The sequence below is a fragment of the Armigeres subalbatus genome, chromosome 2 (assembly GCF_024139115.2).
Source record: "Armigeres subalbatus isolate Guangzhou_Male chromosome 2, GZ_Asu_2, whole genome shotgun sequence".
In the NCBI taxonomy this organism is placed as follows: domain Eukaryota; kingdom Metazoa; phylum Arthropoda; class Insecta; order Diptera; family Culicidae; genus Armigeres; species Armigeres subalbatus.
In genome coordinates this window covers 151,436,845-151,444,237 of record NC_085140.1, presented here as the reverse complement: position 1 = coordinate 151,444,237, position 7,393 = coordinate 151,436,845, and the positions used below count along the sequence as shown (strand labels likewise).

The window sequence follows — 7,393 nt, the reverse complement described above, 5'->3', positions numbered from 1 at the left end:
TAATGTGACTCGAGGAAAATAGGGATTTTTTCAGTAACTTGTAACATGTTTCTAATAATTAAAAACTTATCCTCCATATCATCAATTCACAAATATAATACGTTTTCTTATGTTGTAGGTCGAAGTCCTTTTTCAGGCAACAAAAATTTCAGTATACACCTGGATATGAAGTTTTTTTTTACATGATGGTCCCCATCTAATACATGTGTGAAAGCAGCATTCAGATTCGAGTTATTGCGAATTATTCAGATTTAAATTAGACAAGCTGTATGTTTTGAATATATATCGGATTTTTTTTTACAGCTTAGATCGGAATGACAAATACTGGTGCTGTTTCGTCTTGTTTTTGTAAATATTTTATATTAACATAACAACGTTAACGATACGAAAAATGCTTCAAGGATTTTACAGTGTTTTTATGTGTTTAATTCAAAAATATTATTTGTTAAATTCTCTAATACTAAAATTTGCTTTGTTGAACCACAAGTGTGATATTATAATGCGGAATATCATCTTCTAATACTAGCTGTGCATGTGCTTATATAATACAATACAATAATACGGAATATTGTGTTCTGTGTAGATTTATTTTCCCTTGGTTTGATTGGTTCCGCGAGTGTCGACAATTGCTAATTTACTTTTTGGGCCTTCAATTGAATAAAGACGGAGGCTTTTGATCGAAATCATCGAATGAATATATTATTCAGCGGCGGTGAATCGATGTGGAGGATCTGTTTCATCTCTTCGGATGTTAGTATAGTGTTTTTGTGCAGATTGCCTATCGGTCTAGAACTATCGGCTACTCGCTGCAGCTCGAGCACGTTCTCCTTTACCGATGATGCGCAAACCTATGAACTCAGAGCCGTATGTTCCAACATTCCAACGGTTATAGTTGTCGATCACATAAGGTCAGCGGTTTATGATGCGCCTAGAGCAAAATGATCATAAGTTAACGGAGGAACGCTTTCCATATGCGAAAAAAAAACAATTAGAATAAAGCAATATTAATGAGGCTGACCCAGCACACAGGTAGTACACGTTTGATACGCAATCCAACGAACAAATCAATTTTTGTCACTTGTACTGAACATTAGTGTAGGATTGAGATGAAATAGATTAAAATTAAATTGTAATATTTGGGTAATGAACCCAAAGCTCTACTTCTTATTACTCAGAATTAGTTAAACATGTTTAACAGTGTATTGTGTGTGTCAAATAAAAAAATATGAGCGTCAGAAAGAGAGAAAGAGAGGAATAAAAAGAATAGGGAGTCTGCTAGCATCGGGTAACAGAAGAAGGGTCAGTTTTAAGACGGATGTTGTTGATGGTGGAAGTGAAGAAAAAGTGAGTGGTGAAAAATTCGAAAATATAAAAATACATATATTTAAAAAAGAAAAATGTGTTGTGATTTATTTCAAGTATAAAAGACTCCGACAATTAGTACTGAGTATTTTCGATTTCAGCATTGATTTTCAGAGAAACAAATTAGCATTTGCCGAAGTCCGATAGAGGCAAATAGAGGATTGTGAATGAAATATTAAAAAAACAACTTCATCGAAACCAGAACTCACATCCTAATAGTGTAGCTGTTTGTCTAATTTAAATCTAAATGCTAGGAACTAGTCGGGTCGGAGTGATAAAATCTGCGCTGCATTCAGGTATTTCTTGGTTGGGAATCATCATGCTATAGGCCTTTATATCAATAGTATTAGTTGCCTCCTGGAAGAATAACTTCTACCTAAAACATAAAACGTTATATCATATTGAGGATACACAGAATATATTTTGAAATATTAAAAGCTTATTACAAAAAAAATCGATTTGGTTCGAGTCGCTCCATTTTTTTACAATAAATAAACAATGTGAAACAGTTGCTTAGATACGACCACCGTGCGTCGGAAAAAGTTCGGCGTCGGAAACAATTCGGCGTCGGAAGCAGTTACTGTCAGATTTATTTATAGCAGCCGCCATTATGGCGAATGTGGAAAGCTGGATAGAACATTTTTGACGCAATTTGGTGCGACAGCACTATCTTCTTGCTGTTCATCGAATACCACATCTCGTGCAATGGTAATTTTCCGCTTCCGTGGATCCCATACTCGATAACCGTTCGTCGTATAACCAACCATAATATTCTTTACTGCGTTTTTCTTTTGGCACCCAAGTGTAAGCTGCAGAACTGAATACTCGCATTTTATCGATGTTGGGTTTCCTTCCATACCATACCTCATACGGTGTTTTCTTCTCTTTCAGCGCTGATGTAGGACTTCGGTTACTTACGTAAGCTGATGTCAATACGGCCTCACCCCACATGGATTTGTCCATTCCTGCCTCGTGCACCATCGATCGCGATTTTTCCAACAGTGTACGGTTCATCCTTTCTGCCACTTCGTTCTGCTGTGGACTGTACGGAACGGTGGCCTCCACGCTGATACCCTGAGTGCGACAAAACTTGCGAAATATTTTTCCGGTATATTCTCCTCCGTTGTCGCACCTCAGACGTGACACTCGACTCCCAAAGAACGCCGTAACTCTGGCGCAGTACTCCTCTAACTTTGATTGAACCTCATTGTAGCATACTCAATCTTGTTGATTAATTTATTCATCTCGAAATTCCTCTGAAACAACTTCAACATGTTTGGATCAGACCTCACATGTACATTTCATTTAACAAGTCATAAATTGCAATTGGATACAACTGCCTTTAGCAACATTACACTCAAGTGCATGTGTAGTCAAATTTATTAACAGACCTACTTTCGTAGCGACCTCCTTTGAATTTATTACATGCACATGTTTTCCTTACTTGAACCATAATATGTTTTGGACACTTTTAAACAAAAGCTCAAATTACCATCCAATTCAAGCTACGTGTTCTCATTCTTTCTTGACATACATTCTATGTTATGAGCAGTCATCAATATGCCACCTGAGTAGAAAAGGCATATGTTGTTTTCAAAACATATGTCGCATGGATAGCCAACTCGAAAGTGATTGGTTCAAATAGAATTTGTTATGTACATACACGCACCTCCCATAATTATATTGTAGTGTAGAAATGTAATAATTGTGTAGAGTTTAAGTTTCAATTGTACAAATCTGAAATCTGAAATATAGTTCTAGAGTAACAGTCAAACTGGAAAGTTCATCAAATATCACGTGCTCCTAACCCCAAGTACCAGCGTATTATATGGCGACGAGTGACTTTCGGACGTGCAATGTTCGGACTTTAAAAAATCAGTGATAGTAAAAAGTGCTAAGTGCATTAGTGAAAACATTTTCTTAAAATGCAGTAAATGAGATGCAAATAAAATGGGCAAAGGAGCATCTAAAGAAGAAAGTGCTAAAACTATCGGCGATCAAACAGTCACCATAGTTGAAAATCAGGAAGTTCATACAGGCTTCCACGAAGACCATAGTGCGAAGTTGAATATTATTTTGTGCTTATTAATTATCCAAACTCTTTGGATAATAATTAAAAAATGTGGCGAAGTTGGCTAAGAAAATGATGGTAAAAGCCGCCAAAAGGCTGTATTTGCGCAAACAGTATAGAGCGCGGAGTGAAAATTATTGCGCCCCAGTTGACACAGTTCTCAATAAACAAAACAATTAACAGTGAGATGCGACGGTGCAGTGCATGGACACAAAAAAAAATAACTGCTTTTTACACATGGCTCCTACTAAATAACTGTGCGTAACCTTTGTACATGCATTGGCGAAAGAAGAATCAAAACAAACACTAATTGATGATGAAGTGACCCACCGAGTGACGATACAAGTGAAAAAAAAAAATGCATATTTCTGCCTTTGGTGCGAAGTGAACAACGAAAATAAACATTCAACTGCAGGCGAGACCACTGTCGGCGGGAGTCGGCAGGCGGGTTTTCTGAAGGAAGAGGAGAAAGGTGACGGAGGAACGTAACAGCTTATGAATGCAACAAGGAGCACCAGCGTAAAATAATGTAAGTCAGCTGATGGATTTCAATTACATGATAAACATAATTGTGGAATATCTATTCTTATTGAAGTGTTAGATTATTGTGGAATATCTATTATGATTGATTTTTCTTATGTTATCAAAAATTTCTGAGCCTTGTAAATTAAATTAAATCGCAAAATGGAAACAAAAATGAACGGATCCGCCAGAGTTGTGGCAGAGCTAAATAATTGGCACAATGTTGATTATGTGCGCGCCTTAGAAGTTGATAGGAAAAACAATGAATTAAGGATAAATGGTACATTTGATAAGGAATTATTTGCTGAAATTTCATATATGAGTGAAAATGGCAACCAGAATTTACTAAGGAATCTAAAAATACCCCTAGAACTTGGAAGGAATTAGTAAAATTAGAATAAGCATATCAACTTAATTGAGATCTTAACAATCAATGAATCAATTGCGCGAAATTGAGCAATTAATTTCTAAAGAGCATTTAAATTTGCAGAAAAGTAAATACAGAGCAAGATCATTGGAGAATATTTTGAATAAAAAGGAAAATTTGAATCAAAATATTGAACGTTATAGAAAAATCCTGAAAAGTTATGAACATAGAATTAGTGCAAAAGAGTGGAATTCAGAAGTTGAAACTTATTCTGCGGTAAAATTGAGATACAATCAATGCATTACATTACTGGATACTAGTGAAGTAATTTTGAATGATGGTCAGACAGAAACAATTCAGGAAGACGACCAAAATAAATTTTCATTAGAAGGTTTAAAGCAACCTAAAGTTAAAATTAGGGTAAAAACTATTGCTAAAATAATTATTTGGTACTCCAGAGTGAAACATAATCGTATACTAAACATGGCTATGGATAAAAACAGCTTCCGAGCTAGCGACGCTAATTCCATCATACAATGGGAACGTCGAGGGAGTAAAATCTTTTACTGATGCGGTAGCATTGGTCAAAACAATTATACCAGCTGGACAAAAGGAGGCTGCGATTAAAATAATATTAACTAAATTAAGTGGCAAGGCGCGAAACCTCTTCGTGGCCGTACCACTGGAATTCGATGAGATAATCGATAAAATTAAATCAGAATGTTCTGATAAAAGTAATTCAGATTTAGCGCAATCAAGTCTGAAAAATTTGAAACTCAAAAATATCGATGACCTACAGAACTTTACAAAACAAATAGAATTTCTTTCTGACAAGCTGACTGGAGCTTATATCAGAGAAGAAATTGCTGCTGACGTAGCAAAGAAAATGGCTATTAAACTTGCCATACAGACCATGGCAAGGGAATCTTATAGCAGCGAAACAAAAATGATGCTGAAAATAGGGAAATTTGACACCCTGAAGGATGCAATCAATGTCTTGATTGAGAATGTTCCCGATGCAACTCAAACTTCTGCAATTCTGCAAACCAAAAATATACAAACTCGTAAATTTGATACCATTCCAAGAAATTTTAGACCGAATTTCTCGCGAGATGCATATTCTAACCGAAATCAATCGTATGATCGAACACGGTTTTCCAGAACTTTCAATAATAGACAACCAAACAGAAGTTTTAATCCCACTCCAAATCAAAGAAATAGAAATATCCATTTCCGAAATAGAGATGTTGGTTACAATCGTTTTCAGAATTTTGGAAACCATAACAGCAACAGATTCTCTCGTGTTTATTTCTCTAATTTAAACCCACAAGTTGGAAATGTTACAACTTATCAAGACAATACATTCGAAATGCAAACAGCTAACCAATCTGTAAATCGTTCTATTCATCCGAGCCAAGCCACCCAAACGTATGCGCAAGTTGTGCAAAACCAGCAACCCCAACAAACGCAACAACATTTTTTAGACCGGCGAATGTAAATACAAATAGGAATAAAATGCAAATGACCGTCTTTACCATTAATTTAAACGCATCAAATTTCATAACAGCTGAGGTTCACATGGCAAATCGCAAGTGTACTTTTATAATCGATTGTGGAGCTGACGTATCGCTCTTTAAAGCTGACAAAATTAATCCAACACAAATTATTGATACAGCAGTTAAAACAAGGTTAACGGGTATAACCAGTGGAACTGTTTATACACTAGCAACTACGGTAACTGACCTACATTTTGAACATGGTTTATCAATACGGCATACCTTTCATGTGGTGCCTAGCAACTTTCCTATTGCGACAGATGGCATTTTAGGAAGAGATTTTCTAACCAATAATAAATGCATAATTGATTATGAAACATGGTTATTACATTTTAATGTTGGTAATATAAAAATTTCAATTCCAATTGAGGATAACGTAAACAATGGATTTATTCTGCCTAACAGAAGTGAAGTAATTCGAAAAATTTCAAATTTGCATATTCAAGAAGATGTGGTGGTACATTCACAAGAAATTCTACCAGGAATTTTTGTGGAAATACTATCATATCGCCAGAAATGCCATATGTAAAATTTATAAATACTACTGATAATCCGGTATATATTTCAAATTTATCATTTAATCCAATTTTAGAACCACTGAAGGATTATTGCATAATGAAATATTCCAAAAATAAACAAGTTTTTACAGAGAGAGTACAGAATATTTTGAAGGAGTTAGATGTCTGCAATTTACCAGAAAGTTCACAGAAAAATTTCAATAAACTCATTACAGATTATGCAGATATATTCTGTTTACCAGAGGAAAAGTTAACTACCAATAATTTTTATTCACAGAACATTGTGTTAAACGATGCTGTTCCAACGTATATACCCAATTACAAGACAATACATGCTCAGCATGATGAAATACAAAGTCAAGTGAAGAAGATGCTTCAAAATAAAACTATTGAACCATCTGTGTCATCTTACAATTCACCCATACTTTTGGTCCCGAAAAAATCAGATAATGGAGAAAAGAAGTGGCGTTTAGTTGTTGATTTCAGACAACTTAACAAAAAAATAATGGCTGATAAATTCCCATTACCAAGAATTGATACGATTCTTGATCAACTTGGTAGAGCGAAGTATTTTACAACTTTAGATTTGATGTCTGGATTTCATCAAATTCCTTTGGAAAATGATTCCAGAAAATATACTGCTTTTTCAACACAGTCTGGTCATTATCAGTTTACGCGACTACCGTTTGGATTGAATGTAAGTCCAAATAGTTTCCAGCGTATGATGACAATAGCTATGGCTGGATTATCTCCCGAATGTGCTTTTGTATACATCGATGATATTGTAGTCATCGGTTGTTCAATCAAACACCATTTATCAAATTTAGAAACAGTTTTTAATCGTTTAAGAAAATACAATCTTAAACTTAATGTAAAGAAGTGCAAATTTTTCCGCTCTGAAGTAACATATTTAGGGCATCACATAACTGATAAAGGTATTTTACCTGACAGTTCTAAATTCTATGTAATCATAAATTACCCAACACCTACGAACGCA

General features: G+C 35.1%; 1 long non-coding RNA gene across 1 annotated transcript; it reads left to right on the top strand.

Annotated features, from left to right (window-relative positions):
- The first annotated feature begins 1,322 nt into the window (after positions 1-1,322).
- LOC134215292 (uncharacterized) lies at positions 1,323-2,921 on the top strand. The gene is made up of 3 exons (XR_009980103.1): positions 1,323-1,344; positions 1,464-1,658; positions 2,254-2,921. It is a non-coding gene; the product is annotated as an uncharacterized LOC134215292 (long non-coding RNA).
- Positions 2,922-7,393: the final 4,472 nt, after the last annotated feature.